At 41.0% G+C, this 25,348-nt stretch overlaps 1 protein-coding gene and 1 non-coding gene across 4 annotated transcripts in view; both read left to right on the top strand.

Annotated features, from left to right (window-relative positions):
- Positions 1-25,348, top strand: part of JAK1 (Janus kinase 1) — a 235,297-nt gene that overhangs the window by 29,794 nt on the left and 180,155 nt on the right. The gene's annotated exons all lie outside the window — the stretch shown is intronic.
- Positions 13,914-14,021, top strand: LOC112615481. The gene has a single exon (XR_003117381.1). It is a non-coding gene; the product is annotated as a U6 spliceosomal RNA (small nuclear RNA).

Here is a 25,348-nt window from a genome sequence, read left to right as displayed (position 1 = left end):
TATTTATTTTTTAAGACTATTGTAATTACTCTAGTTATGCACAGTTTTTATGTTCATGTACTGTAATGATTACATAATAGTCCATTGAATGGACATAGTACAATTTATTGTTCCCTAGTTATTGGACAACTCAGTTCTTTCCAAAGTTTCATTATTATAAAGAGCAATGCTCTAGATATTTTTGCATACACAGCTCTTCTTTAAGAAGAGCTTGAAATACTTTGTAGAAGAATTAGAACTCATTTGGTTGCAAATTGCAAAGCTCATTGGAGTAGCCTAAGTGAAAGCAGTTATGTGAATAAGCACATAGGCAGTCACGAAGATACAATGTGCAAGACACATAGAAACCGGAAAGTTGTCAGACAATCCCCCTCAATCTCCTCTGGTCTCTTATTTCCTTTAGACTTTTGCTGCCCATACCTTGCTCCTTGCTCCCTTATAACTTTGACCTGCTTGGGGACTTTATTATTATTATTATTATTATTTTTTTTTTTTAAATTTTAGAGATGGTGTCTTTCTCTGTTGCCCAGGCTGGAGTGCAGTTGTGTGATCAGAGCTCACTGTAGCCCCAAATCCCTGGGCTCACGCGATCCTCCCACCTCAGCCTCCTGAATAGCTGGGAATACAGTTGCACAGGGCTTTGACTTGCCTTGGAACCAGAGACCCCAGGTCTAAATCAAAAGTCCAGAGCCAACCACTATCTGACCAGAATTTCTTTATCTTTTATATCAGATTCTTGAGCAAGAGTGATTAGGGTCCCCTGCCTTTGGGGCCTCTGCCCTCTTCTTTCTAGCAGGCATAAGGAATGGCAGTGGGGGCCAGGCTGTGGGGTCTGCCTAAATTCAAATCGAACACTACCACTTACTAGGGATGTAGCCAGAGTTAGTTACCTAACTTCTCTGTGTTTCTGTTTGCTTATTTGTAAAATGAGGATAATATTGAGACCTACTGCATAAGGTTGTTAAGAAGATGAAATAAAATCATCCTTGTCAAGGATTATAAGAAGGGCACATAAGGAGTCCTTGATATCTATTAGCTCTTGGGGATTTTTTGTTTTGTTTTCATTTTTCTAAAAATTGTGGCAATATATATACAACATAAAATTTACAATTTTGACCATATTCTTCTCTCTCTCTCCTTTTTTTTTTTTTTTTTTTTTTGAGACAGAGTCTCACTCTGTTGTCCAGGCTGGAGTGCAGTGACTTTATCATAGTTCACTGCAGCCTCAAACGCCTGGGTTCGAGTGACTCTCCCACTTCAGCCTCTCAGTCAGCTAGGACTATAGACATGTACCACTCTTCTTGGGTAATTTTTATTTTTAGTTTTTTTTGTAGGGATGGGGTTTCACTATGTTGCCTAGGCTGGTCTCAAACTCCTGGACTCAAGCAATCTTCCCACCTTAATCAAGGTATACTACTTTCACGTGTACAATTCAGTGACATTAAATACATACACGTTGTTGTGCGACCATCACACTATCATCCCAATAACTTTTTCATCATCCCAAACTGCCGCTCTTTTCTTTTTTTTGAGACAGAGTCTCTGTCACCCAGGCTGGAGTACAGTGGCACAATCTCGGCTCACTGCAACCTCCACCTTCTGGGTTCAAGCAATTCTTCTGCCTCAGCCTCCTGAGTAGCTGGGACTACAGGCATGCGTAACCACACCTGGCTAATTTTTTGTGTTTTTAGTAGAGACAGGGTTTCACCATGTTGACTAGGCTGGTCTCGAACTCCTGACCTCGTGATCCACCCGCGTCGGCCTCCCAAAGTGCTGGGATTACAGGCATGAGCCACTGCGCCTGGCCAGCTCTTTTATTTTAGTTATGATTGCTATGATTATTTCAGATGTAGCCTCCCGAGTAGCTGGGATTACAGGCATGCATCAGTACGCTTGGCTAATTTTTTGTATTTTTAGTAGAAACAGGGTTTCACCATGTTAGCCAGGGTGGTCTTGAACTCCTGACCTCAAGTGATCTGCCTGCTTCTGCTTCCCAAAGTGCTGGGATTATAGGCATGAGCCACCGTGCCCGGCCACTAAGATAATTTTTTAAATGAGATAGAGAAAAAAAGATACCATGAGAAACAAAACGGTGAATTTCAGCTGGTGTTTCATGGTTTGTATGGAGAAACATATTTTGTCTGATTGGCTTGATTACTTTTTTTTAAGCGAAAAACACCTTTGCCATAATTATTCATTTTATAGCGAAACCACAGGAAGAAAGCTTGTGTGAACTCAAGCTACCCCATAGTACCTTTCTAACAACTAGATTAATGTTTGCCATTAGACAATCTTTCCATTAAATTAATGGCTACCTTTTTGGATTAGACACTCACCTTCCATTTGGCACTCAGAGTCATTTCCTTGTCACTTGTTCCAAAGGAAAATCACTTAGGATAACTGAAGACCTTAGGGTAACGAGCTTTTATTATGTCTGTCCTGATCCTTCCTTTTGTACAAAATTTATGAATTCTCCTTGCTCTTCCATATCAAGTCATGTATATTCTCTTTGGCTTTCAGCCTGATCCCACACCCTCTGTGCCATCCTGATCTCACCCTATTTATATGACATCCCATTTTCCTCAACCCTTCAGTAGCAGTTATGTTAATTTCCTTATAGTTATCAAATATGTTATATTCAGCCAATCCCTATGTCTCTACCCACGTTGTACTTGCCTTTCCTTTTATTCACATAGAATACCTTTCCCCTTTATCCATCCTAAATATTTTCATCCTTCACTACCAACAAAATCCTACTTATTCTCTAAGCTTTTGATCCATATCAATTTCTTCTTTCTGTGAGTTTGTATAGCTTATAAATTACTACTATTGTTTATTATAAAGCACATATTGAGTGCCAGGCCCATTATCTCTACTCCTTATTCCAATTACACAAGGTAATTATTATCATCTTCATTTAATGAAAAGGGAAACAGAAGTTCAGAAACATTATATAATTTGCCCAACATCACAAACTCTAAATTGCTAAGCTGAAGAGTGAACTACAGGAGTGATGGATTCTAAAGCTCTTACTCTGTCTACCTATACTTTCTCTTACACTACATACTATACAGAAGTGTTCCTTTTTTTTTTTTTTTGGTACTATGGGAGTCAATGGAAAATGTTTTCTAATTGTTTTGTGTGCATTAGTCTCTCCTAAATTTGTTAATGAAATCAGATACTATATAATTTAAGAGTTGCATTCAGTCACTAGTTCTGGAGATACAGGAGTTGAGACCAGGTGTGGTGGCTCATACCTGTAATTCCAGCTCCTTGAGAGGCCAAGGTGGGAGGATTGCTTGAGGTTGGGAGTTTGAAACTATCCTGGGCAACATACTGAGACTCCATTTTTACAAAAAAAAAAAAATTAAATTTTATTATTTTATTATTACCTTGGGCCCACACCTGTCATCCTAGCTCCTGGGAGGCTGAGCTGGGATGATCCCTTGACCCCAGGAGTTAGAGGCTGCAGTGAGCTATGGTTGCAACCACTATACTCCAGTCTAGGTGACAGAGGAAGAGTCTGTCTCTAAAATCCAAAAGCAGGAACATAGCCTCTTTTTGCTGTTTCCTCTGCCATCCCCAGGGTGGGGGCCTGTTAACGAGATGGCTGCTGGAAGTCCAGACCTCATATTTCTGTTCCAGGCAAGGTGGAAAGGATTAAGGGTAAAGGGTAGGCCTCCCAGCCAAATTTTAAAGACTTTTTCTGGAAGTCTCGCTAATAGCTCATTGGCCACCAAATTTGCAAGGAAGGCTGGGAAATATTTTATAGCCAAGTACACTGACATACCAAACAATAAAGGTTTTTTGTTTCCAAGAAAGAATGGCTGTTAAATAGTGGTCTCAGCCACAGAGACCCATGTCTCAGTCTTTTATATTTTCACAGCACCTAGTAGGTGCCTCATAACACTGGTGGGCAGTCTAACGTAGAGAAATAGACAGGAGCCAAGGTAATTTAAAAACCGGATGCATGAAGAAACTGAGAAGATGGCCATATGTAGTTTCTAATTTATAAGTACTTTATAAGAAAATAGACACCCACTGATTTCTCCCTAAACAATCCAACTGTCAACTCAAGCTTCATGTGTGGAAGGATTATAAAATTAATGTCAAGTTTAAGAAAATAAAGCCAGGTCATTTGAAATTGAGTGGATTCATTGTATTTCCTTTAGCCTTTTTTTTCTTCTTTTTTGCATATATTATGTTTCCATTTACGAAATTGGCATTAGAAAATGTTCCATTTTGCAAAAGGCTCGCTGTAAACAACCACTTCAGACAGAATGACCAGTACTTAGGCAGTATCTGATGAGCACTTAGAACAAAGAGTAAATTACATTTCCAATAGAAATTAGCGCTGTGAATTCTGGAACTCTCCTGAGTTTCTTATTTTGATTTCCAAAATAATTCAAAGCTTTAAAGAAAAAATCTAGGCCGGGCGTGGTGGCTCATGCCTGTAATCCCAGCACTTTGGGAGGCCGAGGTGGGTGAATCACCTGAGGTCAAGAATTTGAGACCAGCCTGGCCAACATGGCAAAAACCCGTCTCTACTGAAAACAAAAATTAGCTGATCATGGTGGTGCGCGCCTGTAGTCCCAGTGACTCGGGAAACTGAGGCAGGAGAATTGCTTGAACCCGGGAGGCAGAGGTTGCAGTGAGTTGAGATCGCGCCACTGCACTCAAGCCTGGGTAACAAAGCAAGACCCCATCTCACCAGAAAAAATAAAATAAAAATAAAAATCTGTGCTAATTACCTGAAATGTTTCTCCAGCCCCTAGATTAACATCAAGAGAGGATCTTTGAGATACAAAGCACATTTCTTTAATTTTTAATTTTGATACAGTCTCAAATTCTGTGTGCCCTTAACCCAGAATCATCAATTGTTTTAGCTTATTTGCTTCATCATTCTCTCTCTCTCTTTCTCTAGCATGTGTGTATGATTTTTTTCTGAAAAGTTTTAGAGTAAATTGGAGACAGGAGATGTTAGGAGACCCCTGAACACTTCAGATTATTTGCTGGAAAAAAGGACATTTTCTTATATAACCATAGCAAAATGATTAAAAGAAGAAATTTAACTTTGATACAATACGGTTATCTAATCCAGGGTCCGTGGACAAATTCCATTAATTGCCCTGATAATGTCTTTCTGTAGTTGTTTGACTTTCCCAGGTCAAATCTAGCCTGAGACCATGCAATGCATTTGGTTGTCTCATCTCTGTAATCTTTAATCTGGAAGAGTTCTTCAACTTTTCATTGACTTTCTCTTACTTGAAATTTTTAAAGAAGTATAGGGCAGTTATTTTGTAGAATGTTCTACAAAATAATTTCTAAAATGTTCTGACTTGCCTAATGATTACATTCAGGTTGTATATTTTGAGCAGAAATACCATAGAAGTAGCGTTTTTTTCCTTCTCAGCGCTTTATATGAGAAAGTAGGTGATGGTGGTTTATCTTAGAACATCATGTACTTTGATCTCTGGTTAAGGCAGTATCCACCATATTTCCCCACTGTAAAGTTACTATTTTAACTTTTTTTTTTTTTCCGAGACAGGGTCTCTCACTCTGTTGCCCAGGCTGGAGTGCAGTGACTTGATCTCGGATCACTTCAGTCTCAACCTCCCTGGCTCAACCGATCCTCCCACCTCATCCTATGGAGTAGCTGGGACTACACGTGTGTGCCCCGCACGCCCAGCTAATTGTTGTATATTTTGTAGAGATGGGGTGTTGCCATGTTGTCCAGGGTGATCTTAAACTCCTGGGCTTAAGCATTCCACCCACCTCTGCCCCCCAAAGTCCTGGGACCACATGCATGAGCCACTACACCGGCTACTGTTTTTCCTTTTGTAATTAAAAAAGCAATTGGTCATTGAGGCCAGGTGCAGTGGCTCACTCCTGTAATCCCAGCACTTTGGGAGGCAGAGGCGGGCAGATCACCTGAGGTCAGGAGTTCAAGACCAGCCTGGCCAACATGGTGAAACCTCATCTCTACTAAAAATACAAAAATTAGCTGGGCATGGTGTGTGCACCTATAATCCCAGCTAGTTGGGAGGCTGAGGCAGGAGAATTGCTCGAACCTGGGACGTGGAGGTTGCAGTGAGCAGAGATTGTACCACTGCACTCCAGCCTGGGCGACAGGGTGACTCTGTCTCAAAAAAAAAAAAAAAAAAAAAAAAATTGTCAGGAGGTTTTGGGGACTATGTCAATATTCTGTTCCTCATCAAACACTCACCCACTAGTTTTAGCATTCACTGATGATTTCAAATTCCATCCTCCCATTTTTATTAACTGGCTTTTTACTGCAAGAATGAGAAACCTTCTCTTCTAAGGGATGGTTTCCGATACTACATGTCTATGAGTTTCTGAGACTTTGTTTCAGCTTTTTTGGGCTGCCATAACGAAGTATTGTAGACTAGGTGGCTTAAACAACAGAAATTTATTTCTCACAATTCTGGAGGCTGGGAAATCCAAGATCAAGATGCCAGCTGGTTCAGTTCCTTGTGAGAGCTCTCTTCCTGGCTTGCAGATGGCTACCTTCTTGCTGTGCCCTCACATGTTGCAGAGAGAGTGCTGGTATCTCCTCCTCTTTTAGTAAGGGCACTAATCTCACCATGGGCTCCATCCTCATTACCTCGCTAAAGCTAATTACTTCCCCAAAGCCCCACCTCCTAATGCCATCACACTGGGGATTAGGGCTTCAAAATATGGATTTTGGTGTGGGAGAACACATGCAGTCCATAACAGACTTTTTTTGTTTTTTTTTTTTAACTTTTTAGCTTTTAAGTTCAGAAGTACATGTCAGGTTTCTTATGTAGGTAAACTTGTGTCGTGGGGTTTGTTGTACAGATTATTTCGTTACCCACTATTAAGCCTAGTACCCACTCGTTATTCTTCCTGATGCTCTTTCTCCACCCTCCAGTAGGCCCCAGTGTCTGTCGTTCCTCTCTATGTGTCCATGCGTTCTCATCATTTACTTCACACTTATAAGTGACAACATGTGGTATTTGGTTTTTGGTTCCTGCGTTAGTTTGTTAAGAATAATGGCCTCGAGCTCCATCCATGTTTCTGCAAAGGACATGATCTCATTCTTTTTTATGGCTGCATAGTACTGCATGGTGTATATGTACCACATTTTCTTTTCAAATACCAATGATGGGCATTTAGGTTGATTCCAAGTATTTGCTATAGCAAGTAGTGCTGCAGTGAACATACACGTGAATGTATCTTTATGACAGTATGATTTATATTCCTTTGGGTATATACCCAGTAAGGGGATTGCTGGGTCAAATGGTATTTCTGCATAACAGACTTTTAAAAGGAAAAATAGGCTGAGTGTGTTGGCTCACGCCTGTAATCCCAGCACTTTAGGCGGCTGAGGCAGGCAGATTGCTTGAGCCAGGCACAGTGGCACATGTCTGTAGTCCCAACTACTTGGGAGGCTGAGATGGGAGTATCACCTGAGCCCTGGAGTTTGAGGCTGCAGTGAGCTATGATCATGCCATTGCCCTGTAGCCTGGGTGACAGAGTGAGACCCTGTCTCAGGAGAAAAAAAAGGGAAAGTAAATACCCCCTATTGTAAGTAGATGGTTACTTCATTGGATTGGGTAACTGATATTCAGCCTTGAACTCCTGCATAGTAAAAGTAATTCCTTCCTTTGTCTTTTGTAATGATTCTTTTACTTTGTTCATGTTTTTACTATCAAATTATGATCTAATTTGGCTCCTCTCTTCTTTTTTTTTTTTTTTTTTTGAGATAGAGTCTTGCTCTGTCGCCCAGGCTGGAGTGCAGTGGTGTGATCTCGGCTCACTGCAAGCTCCACTTCCTGGGTTCACGCCATTCTCCTGCTGCAGCTTCCCGAGTAGCTAGGACTACAGGTGCCCACCACCACGCCTGGCTAATTTTTTTTTGTATTTTTAGTAGAGACAGGGTTTCACCATGTTAGCCAGATGGCCTCCATCTCCTGACCTCGTGATCCACCTGCCTCAGCCTCCCAAAGTGCTGGGATTACAGGCGTGAGCCACCGCTCCCAGCCCAGCTCCTCTATTCTTTTTTGGCACTGAAGTCTGTTTCTTATTTGTTGCTATCAGATAAATCTGAATTTAAATTCCATACTTCCAGTTGTGTGTGACATTGGCCATGTTATTTGGGCCTCAGCCTCCTTGCCCACAAAATAGGGATGATAACCCTTATCTCAGTGCTATTAGGAGGATTAAAGCAGATAATGTATGTAAAAACATGTAACATGGTATCTGATAAAAAGAATGCAATTAGTAAATAAGTTTTCTGTCTTTAACTTAAAGTTCCAATTTTTAGTGACACAGTTTTATAAGTTTCAGTGACCTCATTGCTCTCTTCAAGGGGTTAGATGATCTTCTTACATATGAAGTTTGCATCAGAATGAGAAAGGATTAGTGGTATCTATCAACTTTTACATGATTCGTGTGGTTATACCAGTCCCTCCCTCCCTCCCTCCTTCCTTCCTTCCTTCTATTGGCCACATAGTTAATGGCATTTGCTATATGCTAGTCACTATTCTGGGTGCTACGGATAGAACAGCAGACAAAATCTCCTGACTTGACATCCATTATATTCTAATCAAAGGAGACAGATGATGAATATAGAAATAAACTTTTTAAATTAGATAGTGTAAGTGCCATGGAGAAAAATAACACTGGGAAGGAGAATAAGAATTGTGAGGGGACTGCTATTTTAATTAGTCAGGGAAGGACTCACTGATGAGACAGCACATGGGCAGAGACCTCAAGGAGATGAGGCATTGAGTTACTAGGGTAGCTGAGGGAAAAGCATTCCAGGCAAAGGAAATATTTCAGACAAGAAACTCCAGGCAAAGGAAATATTTCAGACGAGAAACCTAAGGCATAGATTGACTTACTGAGGTTTCACCCAAAGGAATCATAAAAAGAGCTCAGGCAGTTCTGTGGAACACAACAGCACTCTACTTCCCTTCTGTGAGCTTGATTATAGGTAAGAGCAGAATAAGAGCAAAAAAGGCTGGGCGGCTGTTGGGGTTGTGCCAGCTGTGGCAGTGTGCCATGCAGACCTCCCTTCCAGAAAGAACCTGCTGCAAGGAATGCAGAATGCTTGCTGACAACTTCCAGTCTGACTCTGCCCCAGCATCCAGGGTGCAGCACTTTCTCCCAGGCAGCCCTCTACCAATGACTGAGCATGGCAGGGGTACAAGGGCATAACCACTGCCATACAACGTGGGACTTTTTTGAGGGCAATCCTTGTGCCAGACTCCCTATTAGGCTGGCCAGGACATTTCCAGAGCTGCACCACAGTCTGAGACTTTATTCACCCACACAATCATCCTTCCTTACCCTTCTCCTTTTACAAGTCTCAGACCTGCAACATGGTTTTAAGGCTTTCCCTGCCCTCTCCAGCTCCCTTCTCCTTTTGCCTTTCACAGTTATTACACCCCAGTGCTTTCACTTATAAACCCATCCTGGTGTCTGTCTGCTTCCTAGAGGACCCAGATTGACAGGAAGCAGAGCAAAAATACATGTAAGGAGATTTTACTCTGCTGCTTCTGCCGGCATCAGTCAGAGATAGACCAAGGGAATTGGAGGAGGTCAGTTGGCAGTGATGTCAAGGATGATCAGAGTTTCCAGATAATTGGCTGGGTGCGGTGGCTCACACCTGTAATCCCAGCACTTTGGGAGGCTGAGGTGGGTGAATCACTTGAGGTCAGGAGTTCAAGACCAGCCTGGCCAACATGGTGAAACCCCATCTCTACTAAAAGAAAAAAAAAATAGCCGGGTGTGGTGATGTGTGCCTGTAGTCCCATTTACTCAAGAGACTGAGCCAGGAGAATAGCTTGAACCCAGGAGGCAGAGGTTGCAGTGAGTCGAGATCGCACCACCGTACTCCAGCCTAGGTGACAGAGTGAGACTCGGTCTTAAAAAAAAAAAAGTTTCCAGATAGCCAGCCCTACCCAGGCCATCTCAAGTAGTATACAATCTGAATGAAACCTGCTTATTTAAAAAAAAAAAAAAATTTTTTTTTTTGAGACAGCCTTACTCTATTGCTCAGGCTAGAGTACAGTGGCGCGATCTCAGCTCATTGCAGCCCCCACCTCCCAGGTTCAAGCAATTCTTCTACCTCTCTGGCTCCGGAGGTGCACTCTGCCACACCTGGCTAATTTTTGTATTTTTTAGTAGAGATGGGGTCTCACCATGTTGGCCAGGTTGGTCTTGAACTCCTGGCCTCAGGTGATCCACCCGCCTCTGCCTCCCAAAGTGCTGGGATTACAGGTGTAAGTCACTGCGCCTGGCCAAACCTTCTTATTTAAAATGCAAACAATTTCAAAAGCAACTCCCCTAGAAACTCATAGCAGCCAGATGGCTGCCCCTAAGCTTTCCTTATGTAGAAATTCTGAGGCTACCAATGGAACAGTTTTAAACCCTTCCTTCCTTCTTTCCTGTTCTGGAGGAGGAAGGGATTAGTTAACATACTAGAATCCAGAGGGGCAGTGTGCTTTGAGAGGGGAAGTTGGCACTCATTTCCACTCCTGGAAGCCAAACCATGGGATTCTGAGGTCTCCAGGGACATTTTCTAGATCTCCAACTGTGATGATCATCTCTGTCTTATACCCCAGGCTGTGTTCAAAGGACTACCTGTGTCTGGCTCACGATGTTCCGCTGATATTCCAGCCAGAAACCATTCTCAGTGTTGGTAGAACAATGCTCTAATCACATAGCTGAAATTACAGTTTGGGGCTCAGTAAGGTAATGGTTCAAAAGACTTTCTGTGGAAATCTCTGCAGTCCCATCCGGAAAGCAAACACTGGCTGGATAGGAAGCAGCCTTGGGGTGGGATCACATGGAAAGCAGGTAGACAAAGTTATGACCCAGGATTTCAGAGTGAATATCCTCTATGTGCCAGGCACTTTTACAAGTTTATATTTCTAAAACCAACCTATGATGCTGGAATTATACTTTGAGGTAATTGCTACTTTGTGGCTTAGAAAAATGTGGTTTGGCTGGGTGTGATGGCTCATCCCTATAATCCCAGCATTATGGGAGGTCGAAGCAGGAGGATCACTTGAGTCCAGGAGTACAAGACTAGCCTGGGCAACATGACAAAACCCCATCTCTACAAAAAATATGAACATTAGGCAGGCATGGTGGTATGCACCTGTAGTCACAGCTACTCAGGAGGCTGAGCTGGAAGGATTTCTTGAGCCTAGGAGGTTGAGGCTACAGTGAGCTATGATCATGCCAGTGCACTCTAGCCTGGGTGACAGAGTAAGACCGTGTCTCAAAAAAGGAAAGAAAAGAGAAAGAAAGAAAGAAATGTGATTTGGAAGGTTAAGTGATTTTTTCCAAGGTCATAGTGCTAGCAAGTAGCAAACCTAGGATTCGAGCCAGGTCTTCAGATGCTAAATTTAGTGACATTTTAATGCTTTTACTGCTGGCTAACTATTCTTTTGCCTTTATCTATATTCCTGTGTCAATAATAGTATTTTACTCTGTGGCCTCACCTCTTTGCTTAGTTGCTTAGATAAAAATCATGTTGATTTTTAGTGAGGCCATGGTTGGGAAGCACTGTAGTGGACATTTGCTAGTTTTTGATATCCCCGACATCCCTTTTCCTCCTCTTTTGGTAAATGTATTCTAATTTCTCTCTGGAGAACTCGCTTCTCCCCCACTTGGAATCCATGTGTTTCGGGTGGACTGTAACCCTTGCTTTGGAAATGGGGTCTGTGAATCCCCCTAAATCAGTGTACCTATTCCTCTTGGCCACTGCAGTTCAGATTGGTCTGTAATCAGTCAGGACCTGTAAGTCTTTTTGCCAGTGCTTCTGTGAGCAAGCACTCTTCTCCAGTTGGCCTGAACCTGGAAGAATGTGTGGCTGGAGATGCTATAGCCATCTTGCTGTTCTAATTGGTGAGGCCTGTCCAAGAATGGGGCTCACACAGTGAAAACAGAGCTAAGAGGGGAGGAGGAAGAAATCTGGTCCTGGTGTCACTTTTTTTTTTTTTTTTTTTTTTTTGAGACAGAGTTTTGCTCTTGTTGCCCAGGCTGGAGTGCAGTGGCATGATCTTGGCTCACTGCAACCTCCGCCTCCCGGGTTCAAACGATTCTCGTGCCTCAGCCTCCTGAGTAGCTGAGATTACAGGTGTCTGCCACCACGCCCAGCTAATTTTTGTATTTTTAATAGAGACAGGGTTTCACCATGTTGGCCAGGCTGGTCTCAAACTCCTGACCTCATGTGATCTGCCCATCTTAGCCTCCCAAAGTGCTGGGATTACAGGTGTGAACCACCACCCCCAACATTTTTTTTTTTTTTTTTTTTTTTTTTTTTGCTCTGGACCAGGACATTCTTGAAGCCAGAACTACCTCCAAGAACTTTCAGGTCTGTGATACAACAAATTCCATGAATGCTTAAATTAATAATGTAGGTTGGATTTTTGGTTACTTTCAACTGCAAGAGGCTTACCTGTTACAACAGACTTTCTCAATTCAATTTCACTCAAGTTAAGAACCAATTAGGACTCAACAATAAAAAGACAAATTACCCAATTTAAAATGAACAAATGATATGAATAGACATTTCCCCAAAGAAGATGTACAAGTAGCCAATAAACTCTTGAAAAGATGTTCAACATCATTAATCATTAGGAAAATGCAAATCAAAACCACAATGAGATATAACTACACCCCCTAGGATGGCTGTAATAAAAAATATGAACAACAAGTGTTGGAAGGATATGGAGAAATTAGAACCCTTGTACCTTGCTGGTAGGAATGTAGGTGGTACAGCCACTTTGGAAAACAGTCTGACAGGTCCTCAAACAATTAAACATGCAGTTACCAGCTATTCTACTCCCAGGTGTATACCCCCCAAAAATGAAAATATATGTCCACAAAACGTTTTGTACAAGAATGCTCATAATACTTGTATTCATAACAGCCGAAAATGGAAAACAACTCAAATGTCCAGCAATAGGAGATTGGATAAACACATTGTGATATATTCATACAAAGGAATACTCCTCAACAATAAAAGGAACGAGCCACTGATACTTGCAAAAAAAAAAAAAAAAAGATGATTCTAGAACCATGGTGAGTGAAAGACACCAGACGCAAAATAATAAATGTGGTATGACTCTAGTTATATGCGGTCCCAGAACAGGCAAACTAATCTATGGTGATAGGATCAGAAAGTGTTCCCTCCGCCAGGCGCGGTGGCTCATGCCTGTAATCCCAGCACTTTGGGAGGCCGAGGCGGGTGGATCACGAGGTCAGGAGATCGAGACCATCTTGGCTAACACGGTAAAACCCCGTCTTTACTAAAAATACAAAAAATTAGCCGGGCGTGGTGGCGGGCGCCTGTAGTCCCAGGGAGGCTGAGGCAGGAGAATGGCATGAACCCGGGAGGCAAAGCTTGCCTCTGCACTCCAGCCTGGGCACCAGGGCGAGACTCTATCTCAAAAAAAAAAAAAAAAAAAGAGGTTCCCTTAGTCAGAAGGAAAGGGATTTGACTAGAAAGGGACAAGAGGATGAGACAACTTTTTGGAACTTTAGATGGTAGTAACATGAATGTGTACAATTATCGAAATCCATTGGCCAAGCATGGTGGCTCAGGCTTGTAATCCCAGTGCTTCAGGAGGCCGAGGTGGGAGGATTGCTTGAGGCCAGGAATTCAAGACCAGCCTGGGCAACATAGCTGGTCTTAAAAAAAAAAAAAAAATTAGCCCAGTATGGCTATGTATGCCTGTGTCTCCAGATACTCAGGAGGCTGAGGTGGGAGAATCACTTAAGCCCAGGGGCTTGAGGTTGAGGTTGCAGTGAGCCATGATTACTCCACTGTACTTCAGCCTGGATGACAGAATGAGACTCTGCCTCTAAAATTTTTTTTAAAAGTCATTGAACTGAACCTTAAGATCAGCATATTAAATACTTCACTTAAAAATAATTAATACTTGGAATGATACAGAGAAGATTAGCATGGCCCCTGTGTAAGGATGACAGGAAAAAAAAATACTGTGTTTTAAATGTTTACTGCTTCCTCACTTTTCATGAGGAAAAAAAGCATCCACTGAATTTATATGATCTAACAGGTGTGAAAAACTCCCTATCAAAAAATATCATTCCCCACCAACTTAAGAATAGACTGAATTTCCCCTGATTAGCTTCTCCTTTGATATATACATTGAAAGCCCTAAATAAAATGCTATATTAATTTCCCCAATGAATATTTTAGCATGACACTAATGTATGAAGTTGGTTCTCCTCCCTCTTAGCAAGGTACTGCAACCCAGTATTGACTATGTTAAAGTCTAAAAATAAATAAGATAATAAAAATAATAAAATGGTGATTACCTTCTTCAAGTTGCTTAGAAGTCTGAAGAGGCACCAACCCTTACAAACGAAATTTTCACTTTGGCTGACTCAGTCTCATTTGTTAATTTTTTCTTTACATCACCCCACCTCCCAGCTTTATGCCTCATCACTTACTACCTACTGATCAGTTTAATGGGCCTCAGAAAGGCTATGGAAATCCTAAAATGCAGAGTCATTTACAGACTTCCCTCACATGAGCCCTCAAATCCCTATGGGTGCACTGGAATATCCATTTTGTTGGTGATTTATGGGTTAGAAAGAGCCCTTAATTGCTTCACTAGCATGGACTTCTCTGTGACCAAGAAAAATAAAAAATAAAATAAATGGCAATGTGGGCTCCTTTAAGAGAAAGGAGAGGGGACATTACACAAGAAAAATGTTATTTTCCAATATCAAGAAAATTCATTAGCAAACACATTATAATGCACTCAAGTAGTCATCACCCTGAATTGTTTTGGAAGAGGCCCTGCTTTGGAAAAACACAGGGCAAAAACATTACTCCTGTAGCTTGGCACAATGAGATGGCAGGATGACAAATGTCTTATTCTCTACAGTGCCTTAATATTTACGGGACATCTGCTACTGTGTATTTCTCCCTCCCTTGAGTCACCTTTATCACAGTCTAACATTGTGTTATTGCTGTTTCCCATTCCACCTGTTACAGTGATAAGATACAGCTCTACTCCTCCAGTGTGTGGGAAGCAAATTAGTCTGAAAGTCAGGAGGCTGAGCTTCTAGTTCCATTGTTGTACTAACTGTGCACTCTTAGGCAAATATTACAAATTATCTTGGTTTTAGTGTCCTCTTCTAAAAAAATGGGAAGTATAATAGACATGGTTCCAATGAAATGAAAGCTAAGACTTACCCCGAGCCATTAAGGGTTCCTCATAGAACCAATATATAGAAAAGGGGTGATATATCCTTAATAGCAGTAATTAGATTGCTGCTATCTAGTGGGGATAGACAGGGAGAGAGCTATGTTTAGAACTCAGGGATTCAATGACCAACTTCTTAGCATTCCTTGGCCCAGTGGTCTGCTCAATGGAAAAGTGCAGCCACCCAATAAAGACAAGATTATCAGTGTCTCATATCCTACATGCAACGAAGTTTGCGTCTCTCCAAATCTACTTTGGAAAATAGGCAAAAGCATCTTTATTATGGGACAAGTAGCCTGGGACAAGGAAAGAGGTAAAATACATCCTGCTGAAGTGCTGATGGAAGGAAAGAGCAGAAGTGGGAGGTGGAAGAAGGTAGCCTTGAATACCAGTGTATGCCTTATCACCAGCTGCAGAAGCAGGGGTTATACCAACTGTAATTTCAATCCCTTGGTCATTTCTTCTTCTCCCCAAACCTTGTATTTTAAAAGAAAAACACTGGAAGTGGCTACCATTTTTAGATTCAGGTGGACATGTGAGCAACTTCTCATCACTCCGAATCTACTCTTTGCCCAGCTCCATTCTGCTGGGTTCCCTGGGTGGTTAACCTAAATGCATTACATCCACAGATTCTCTTGTGTTCTGGCTTCAGGTTGGGTTCAGCAACAAGGAGCACAGACAGAAGACTGGGAGACGGAAGGGAGAAGAGCAAGATCAGGGTATTTATCCCCTTTGTATGAGGTCACTGTTCTGTGAACTGGCTCTGTCTTTCCACTAGAGGTCATAGCTCAAGCTATGTCATGAGCAGCTCTCTCCACATAGCTCTATCTCCTGGTTCTAATAAAGGCTTTCTTTCCTTGCTCCAATGGGTGGGAAAGGCACGCCAAGTTACTAGTTCTAGAGTATTTTGTTACCACTTTTGTAGATGGTCCACACCTTTGTAGATGGTCCTTTTAAATTAAACTCTTCTCAAATTATCAAATTTGTACAAATAATTTCTTTTCTAGTGGAACCCTAACTAATATGGACAAGTTTCTTATAGGAACCACAAGCGGTAATTGTAAAATCAGGTAGGATTTATTAAAATGTGTGGAAGTTTCTTTGAAGAATATAATGACTTTGTAGAAGTTCAAATGAAACATATGCAATACATATAGAAAAGTGCATAAAGCATATATGTGCAGTTTGAATAATTATAAAATGAACAGCTATATAACCAGTACTGTGATCCAGATATAAAATATTGCTGCCTCCCCAAAAGCACAGTGAGTCGTTTCCAGGTTCAAGCTACTCAGAACAATGATGCTAAGAAAATTCTTGTACTTGTCTATAGTACACATTGCAAGAGTTCTCTAGGACGGTGATTTACAGTCTTTTGGTGATAATGTGGAGTGGTGATGGGAGTTCTCATGAGCTGTTGCTGAGAGTATAAATTAGCACAAGCACTTTGAAAGAATGTGGCATTGTCTGGCAAAACTAAAGTTACATGCACCTTCTTTTTTTTTTTTTTTTTTTTTTTTTTTTGAGATGGAGTTTCGCTCTTTTTGCCCAGGCTGGAGTGCAATGGCATGATCTCAGCTCACTGCAACCTCCACCTCCTGGGTTCAAGCGATTCTCCTGCTTCAGCCTCCCATGTAGCTGGAATTACAGGCATGCACCACCACGCCTGGCTAATTCTGTATTTTTAGTAGAGACGGGATTTCACCATGTTGGCCAGGCTCGTCTTGAACTGTTGACCTCAGATGATCCACCCGCCTCAGCCTCCCAAAGTTCTGGGAGTATAGGCGTGAGCCACTGTGCCCGGCCTTGTTTTTCTTCTTCTTCTTCTTCTTTTTTTTTTTTTGAGACAGACTCTCACCCTGTCACCTAGGCTGGAGTACAGTAGCGCGATCTCGGCCCACTGCAACCTCTGCTTCCCAGGTTCAAGCAATTCTCCTGCCTTAGCCTCCTGAGTAGATGGGATTACAGGCACCATGCTAATTTTTGAATTTTTAGTAGAGATGGGGTTTCATCACATTGGCCAGGCTGGTCTTGAACTCCTGGCCTCAAGTGATCCACCTGCCTTAGCCTCCCAAAGTGTTAGGATTACAGGTGTGAGCCATGTGCCTAGCCTCACATCTTCTGACATAGCAACTTTGCTAATTTGCATGATGTTTGCTATAGATTTTCTGTAGGTACCCTATTTGACTTAAAAGTTTCCTTTTATTTCAAGTTTAGTGATTTTAAAAATTAAGAATACATATTGACTTTTTTTACCATTCACTTTTCCTAAATATGTTTGGGGGGTCATATGGGTTCTCTCCTTTATTTTATTTTATTTTATTTTATTTTATTTTTTATTTATTTATTTTTTTTGAGACGGAGTCTGGCTCTGTCGCCCGGGCTGGAGTGCAGTGGCCGGATCTCAGCTCACTGCAAGCTCCGCCTCCCGGGTTTACGCCATTCTCCTGCCTCAGCCTCCCGAGTAGCTGGGACTACAGGCGCCCGCCACCTTGCCCGGCTAGTTTTTTGTATTTTTTAGTAGAGACGGGGTTTCACCGTGTCAGCCAGGATGGTCTCGATCTTCTGACCTCGTGATCCGCCCGTCTCGGCCTCCCAAAGTGCTAGGATTACAGGCTTGAGCCACCGCGCCCGGCCTCCTTTATTTTATTAATCTGACAAATTACATTGATTCATTTTCAAATATTAAACCAATTTTGTATTCCTAGAATACACTTAACTTGCTTTTCTCTATTATCTTTTTGTATTGCTGGATTCAGTTTGCTAATATATTGTTTCAGATTTTTTTCAACATATATCCACAGGTCAAATTAGATTGTAATTTTATTTTGCCATAGTCTTCACATGAATTTTAGTGTCTTATGAGTTTGAGAATTGTTCCCTCTTGTATGTGTTTATGTGATATTAAAATACTTTGTTCGTTAAAAGATTGGTGGAACTCACATGAAAGGTCCTGGAATTTTCTTCGTGGATTTTCTGTAAACAATTCAATTTATTTAATGATCATGGGATTGTTCAGGATTAATTGTTATTATTATTATTATATTATTTTATTTTGTTTTTGAGACAGGGTCTCGCTCTGTCGCCCAGGCTGGAGTGCAGTGGTGCAATCTCAGCTCACTGCAAGCTCCGCCCCCCCGCCCCGGGTTCATGCCATTCTCCTTCCTCAGCTTCCCTAGTAGCTGGGACTACAGGCGCCCGTCACCACGCCCGGCTAATTTTTTTGTATTTTTAGTGGAGACGGGGTTTCACCGTGTTAGCCAGGATGGCCTCGATCTCCATCTCTTGACCTCGTGATCCGCCCGCCTCAGCCTCCCATAGTGCTGGGATTACAGGCGTGAGCTACCGTGCCCGGCCTGTATTATTTTTTTCAAATGCTCTCTTAGCAGAATCACGCTCGTGTTTTTTACATATCTTTATAAGGTTTGTTGATTTTTCCCCGAGGAAATTAGTCCATATAGTGTACTTTGTCAAATGGATTAACGTTAAGTCATTCGTTATATCCTCTTATTATCTTCCAGTGTGTACAACATCTGAAGTAATATCCCCTTTTTCACTCCTGATAGCGTGTGTGTGTGGTTGTGTGTGTGTTCTCTCTCACTCCCTCTGTGTGTGTGTATGTGTGCCTCTCATTAGTCTCACCAAAGATTTTAGTCTTCTCAAAGAATCAATCAACTATCGGCTTTATTGTTCCTATTACATAGTTTTTCTATTTTATACATTTTTGTTCTTATTTGTTGTCTCTTTCCTACTACTTTATTTCTGTTTATCTTGCAGTTTATTTCTAATATCCTGAGGTGGATGCTTGGTTCATTTACTTTTAGCCTTTTTTCTTTTCTAATATAAAATGTAAGGCTATAAATCAGCTCTGTAAACAATTTTTAGCTATTACTCTACAAGTTTTTGATATGAAGTAATTTTTAAATAACTCACACATTTTAAAAAGGCACAGTTCATGGCCAGGCGTGGTGGCTCACACCTGTAATGCCAGCACTTTGGAAGGCCGAGGCAGGCGGATCACCCAAGGTTAGGAGTTCGAGACCAGACTGGCCAACATAGCAAAACCCCGTCTCTGCTAAACAAAAATTAGTCGGGCGTGGTGGCGGGCACCTGTAATCCCAGCTACTCGGGAGGCTGAGGCAGGAGAATCTCTTGAACCTAGGAGGTGGAGGTTGCAGTGAGATCCCACCACTGCACTCCAGCCTAGGCAACAAGAGCAAGACTCTGTCAAAAAACAAAAAGGCACAGATCACAATGAAAAACTTTTTCCACTATGATTTCTTCTTTGACCCATGAGTTATTTGGAAGCATGGTTTTAATTTTCCAAACATGGAGATGCTCTGTTTACCTTTTTATTATTGATTTATAGTTAGATCACATTAGGTCAGAAAACATCTTCTGTATTAATTTTGTAAAATCTGTTGAGGCTTGCTTTAATGACTATGTATGAGTACATTTTTGAAATATTCTGTGTGGACTTCAGAATTTTTTTCTGCAGTTGTTGAATGAAATATATATAATCTCTATTAGATCAATTTTATTAATCATTATTGTTTGAATCCTCTAATGATTTATTTTTATTTATTTATTTTTTTTTTGAGACAGAGTCTTGCTCTGTCGCCCAGGTTGGAGTGCAGTGGCGCAATTTCAGCTCACCGTAACCTCTGCCCCCTGGGTTCAAGCCAGGGGCTTGTGCCTCCTTGTGCTTGTGCCTCAGCCTCCCGAGTAGCTGAGACTACAGGCTGTGCCACTACACCCAGCTAATTTTTATATTTTTAGTAGCGATGGAGTTCCGCCATGTTGGCCAGGCTGGTCTTGAACTCCTGAGCTCAGGTGATTCACCTGCCTTGGAGGCCTCCCAAAGTTCTGGGATTACAGGCGTGAGCCATCACTCCCAGCCTATTTAATGATTTTTCTTCTTGTTCTATCAATTATTGAGAGATGTATTTTTTAATTTCCCATGTAATTGTAGATTTGTCCATTTCTCTGTATGGATCTTCTGATTTTTCTCTCATATAATTTGTGGCTGCACTACTACTTTACATTTCTACGAATTTTCCTATTTGAGCTATTTCATGTCAGTGTAGTTATACAATATTTGTCCTTTTGCATCTAGCTTATTTCATTTAGCATATGTCTCCAAGGTTTATCTATGTTGGGGCATATATTAGAACTTCACTCCCATTTATGTCTGAATAATATTCCATTGTATGTATATACCACATTTTATTCATACATGTGTTTGAAACATGGGTTATTTCCACCTTTTGACTATTGTAAATAATGCTACAATGAACATTGGTATACAAGTACCTGTTTGAATCCCTGCTTTCAATTCTTCGTGATATGTGTATAATACTTAGGAGTGGAATTGCTGGGCCATATGGTAATGCTATTTTTAGCTTTTTGAGGAATTGCCAAATTGTTTTCAATAATGATTTTTGGCTTAAAGTCTATTTTGTGTACTCAACATAAGAATGCCAGCTCTTTTGGAGTTATATTTGCAGGGTAGATCTATTTCCATTTTTATATTTCAACCTATTTGAATATTTATCAATTTTTATCCATTCTGAGAAGCTTTGTCTTTTAACTGAAGTATTTAATCCATTTATATTTTATTTATTTTAGTTAACTGATATTAGTAACTAATATTTTAAATCTATCACTTTACATTTTGCTTTCTCTTTGCTTTACTTTTATATACTTCTTTTTCTCTTCTTTTTTTGTATTATTTTTATTCCTTTTTTTAAACTCTAATAGTTTATAGGCTATATTTTGTCATTTTTTTTTAGAGTTTAGCCTAGCATGTTTATATGTATATATCACCTATTAAGTAAAAAGTTAGTCACTAACGTTATTCTTGTGCTCAATACCACAAAAACGAAACAGTAACTTCATTTACTCTCTTCTTAATTTGCATGCTTTTATTTTTGTGTATTTATCGTACTTTTTCATCTCATATTACATTGTTATGTTGTGTTATGCACAATTTTGCATTGTTTACATTTATTCATGTACTTACCACTCTCTTTACTCTTCATTCTTTCTTGTACCTCAGAGCATCCATCTAGGATCACATTCTTTCTTCCAGAATGACACCCTTCTGAATTCCTTTTAATAGCAAAGTCTCTGTGTTTCTATTTGGTTTTGGAAATGTATATATTTATACTATCCTCATTCTTGAAAGATTTTTTTCACTAAGAATAGAATAATAGATTATCAATTATTTTCTTTCAACCCATGGAGTATGTTAATGTATTGTCATTTGGCTTCCATTGCAGCTACTGAGAAGTCAGTGGTCTCTCTGCCATTCCTTTGATAATGATCTCCACACTTGTCCTGCCCTCAAATTTTTTCCTTTGGTGTTCACTTGAATCTGAGTATGAATTTTTCTTTCTTTTTCTCCTTTCTTTCCTTTCCCTCCCTCCCATTCTCTGTTTCTTTCTTTTCTTTCTTCCTTCTTTCCTTTTCCTTCTTTTTTCCCTTTCCCTCCCTCTTTTCTTCTTTTTCTTCGTCTCCTTCTGCTCCTGCCCCCTTCCTTCCTGGGATTTGTTTGGTCTTTTGAGTGTGTGAATTAATTTCATTCATAGGTTCTGGAAAAGTTTAGGCCAGTATTCTTCAAATACTGTTTCTGCCATATAATCTCTCTTCTTCTAGTGCTCTAATTAAATATGTGTTAGACTTTCTCACTCTATCTTCTATGAATTTTAATTTCTCTTTCATATATTGTATTTCTTTAAATTTCTGTGCTTCATTCTGTAAAATCTTATGACCCAACCTTCTTGTTCTCTAATTCTCTTTTCAGTTGTATCTAATATGCTGTTAAGCTGCTGGTTTTGGTTTTGCTTTCAATCTCAGTAATGGTAAATTTTATTTCTAGAAGTTTAATTTTATTGTTCTTAAAATTTTGTTGGTCACTTTTTATAGGTTCCAGTATCTTGAAGATATTTTCAAGCTCATCTTTTATTTCTTTAACAATAGTAGGCATAATTTTATAATCTGTATCTGATAATTCCAGTGTCTGAAGTCTTTTTTTTTGAGACAGAGTCTCACTCTGGCACCCAGGCTGGAGTGCAGTGGCTGTCTGAAGTCTTGTTGACTCTGTTTCTACTCTTTCCTTTCTTCTAGCTCTCATGTGTGGTGCTTATTATGTATGCTTAGTTGTTTTTTACCAGTACTGCTTGTTAACCTTGAAAAATTATTTGTTAAATTAAATACATTGAGACCCAGGATGAGGGTAACTTCTCAAAATGGATTTGTATTTGTTCCTTTGACTCCTAGGGACTTCACCAATATGGCGCCAAATTAAATGAAATTTGTGGCTTGAATTGCTTTGGACCACCCTGTGGTTATAACTTCAATATTGCCAGCAAGTGATTACAAATTTTCAAAGATGAAATTTTTATCTCATTGTACTGGTCAGCAGCAGTCCCTTTAGAGTAGAAATTTGGGGAAAATGTAGCCTTTGAATTCCAGTTCTATTGATGGATTTTCTTGTTTCTTTCAGTTTTTTTTTTTTGTTGTTGTTTGTTTGTTTGTTTGTTTTTTGAGACAGTCTCACTCTGTTGCCCAGGTTGGAGTGCAGTGGTATGATCTCAGCTCACTGCAACCTCCGCCTCCCAATTGGAGTGATTCTCCTGCCTCAGCCTCCTGAGTAGCTGTGATTACAGGTGCACACCAGCACACCCAGCTAATTTTTTGTATTTTTAGTAGAGACGGAGTTTCACCGTGTTGGGCAGGCTGGTGTCAAACTCCTGACTTCAAGTGATCTGTCCACCTCACCCTCCCAAAGTGCTGGGATTACAGGCGTGAGCCACCACACCAGCCTTTTTTTTTTTTTTTTTGAGACGGAGTCTCACTGTGTCGCCCAGGCTGGAGTGCAGTGGCACGATCTCAGCTCACTGCAAGCTCTACCTCCCAGCTTCACTCCATTCTCCTGCTTCAGTCTCTGGAGTAGCTAGGACTACAGGTGCCCGCCACCACACCCAGCTACATTTTGTTGTATTTTTAGTAGAGACGGGGTTTTCACTGTGTTAACCAGGATGGTCTTGATCTCCTGACCTCGTGATCTGCCTACCTCGGCTTCCCAAAGTGCTGGGATTACAGGTGTGAGCCACTGCCCCCAGACTTTTATTTTTTTTAATTTTTAATTTTTTTTTTGAGACAGGGTCTTACTCTTGTCACTCAGGCTGGAGTACAGTGGTGTGGCACAAACATGTGCAGCCTTGAGCTCCTGAGCTGAAGTGATATTCCTGCCTCAGCCTCTCCAGTAGCTGGGACCACAGGTGCAGCCCATCATGCCTAGCTAATTTGGTGAATTTTCTTTTGTACTTTCCTCCTTAGGAGTTAGAGGCTCAAATTGGCTGTATTGGCAAATGTCCTCAGGGCAAAAGTGACTTCAGTATTCAGTATACCTTAGATTTTGTGCTGCTGATTCCTTACTGTCTTATGAGTACTTTGATGCTTCTAATTTTATTTCTAATAATTATTTTAATATTTGATACTCGATCTTCAATCTAACATTCTTAGTTGTCAGTTTCTACAGTCAGGTGACTGAGGTGAGCTGCCCTAGGCTGGCTCCTGGACTGGTGTCCACTGAGGCCTCACAGGTGAGCTCTTTATCATCTTCTGCTGGTATCTTTACTCAGCAGCTGGGGTATTTCCTAGGATAGTCCTTTTTCTCTACTTGGTCAGGATCTTAGACCTCAGACCTCAGACGACTCAGACCACCATGGTTCTCACCAGCGCTATAGGCCTGTTTGAGTCTCGGCCACAGCTTCTGTTTAACAACTTCCTCTCCACTTCTGCTGTGGGGTCACTTCAACCTCCCCATGACAGAGCCGTTATCTCTCAGCTGAGCTGGGTTCTGTGTTCTCCACCAGAGATGCAGGAACATCTGAGTGCCTTTCACATCACACAGGAGCTAACAGGTGCCCACACTGGGCCCTCTTTTTCTGACTACTCTATTTTGCTCTCTTTCCTCTTCTGGGCCTACCCAATTGTACTGCTGACTCACCTTAACTGGTGATTTCTTTCTGGAATCCCAAATGGGAAATAGAAGAGAAATCCCTCAGGCCTTAGCCTTCCCCTCAATCGGTCTAAAACACCTTCCTTCCCTGGGATTTATTCCTGGCATCGAGAGAACTTTTTATTACCTAGTTTTCCTAACTCCACTTCCCTTCTTCTCCCTGCCATCCACTAGAACAGGAAGAGGTTCAGACATTCCACTTCCTCAACATCTTATCCTTGCTCCATCCTGGGACAGCGAGCTCAATGGTCTAGTCATCACAGTGAAAAAATGTGTCTCCTTATACTATAAAAGAAACTATGATCTAGTTTACCAAGTATAACCTTCGATATGTCAGTGGTAGTAAAAGGAATCTGGAAAATATATTTTCTTACCTTTCTTCTGGCTTTCTAAGTAACTATTTCAATGAAAAATCCTATTTTGGATATCAGAAGCTGTTTTTTTGTTTTTTGTTGGTGGTGGTTTGTTTTTTGAGACAGGGTGTTGCTCTGCCACCCAGGCTGCTACAGCTTCAATCTCCCAGGCTCAACTGATCCTCCTGCCTCAGCCTCCCAAGTAGCTGGGACTACTGGCATGCACCACCACACCCAGCTTATTTTTTGATTTTTTGCAGAAATGAGGCCTCACAATGTGGCTCAGGCTGGTCTCAAACTCCTGAGCTCAATCAGTCCTCCTGCCTTGGCCTACCAAAGTGCTGAGATTATAGGCATAAGCCACTGTGTCCAGCCAGAAGCTGATTTTTAACTCTCCCTTTTAAAATTTTTACTTTGACAGTTCTAATCCCACCCTCCACACACTGCCCCCGGGCAAATGAATGCTTTTGGTCTACTAAAGAAAAGATCATATACATGAAAATGAAAAAGAAAAAAGCACATTAATATGTTTCATAAATATTCAAGTTGTGAATATAAACATATATATTATTACTATTATTTTAGAGATAGAGTCTGTCTCTATTACCCAGGCTTGAGTGCAGTGGTGCAATTGTAGCTTACTACAGCCTCAAAGTGCTGGATGGCCTTGAAGTAGGAAAATAGCTTCCTCCCACCTCAACCTCCCAAGTAGCTAGGACTACAGGCAC

Source organism: Theropithecus gelada, chromosome 1, assembly GCF_003255815.1.
Source record: "Theropithecus gelada isolate Dixy chromosome 1, Tgel_1.0, whole genome shotgun sequence".
Lineage (NCBI taxonomy): Eukaryota > Metazoa > Chordata > Mammalia > Primates > Cercopithecidae > Theropithecus > Theropithecus gelada.
Note: the sequence above shows the minus strand (reverse complement) of the source record. Positions and strands in the feature narration are given on the sequence as shown.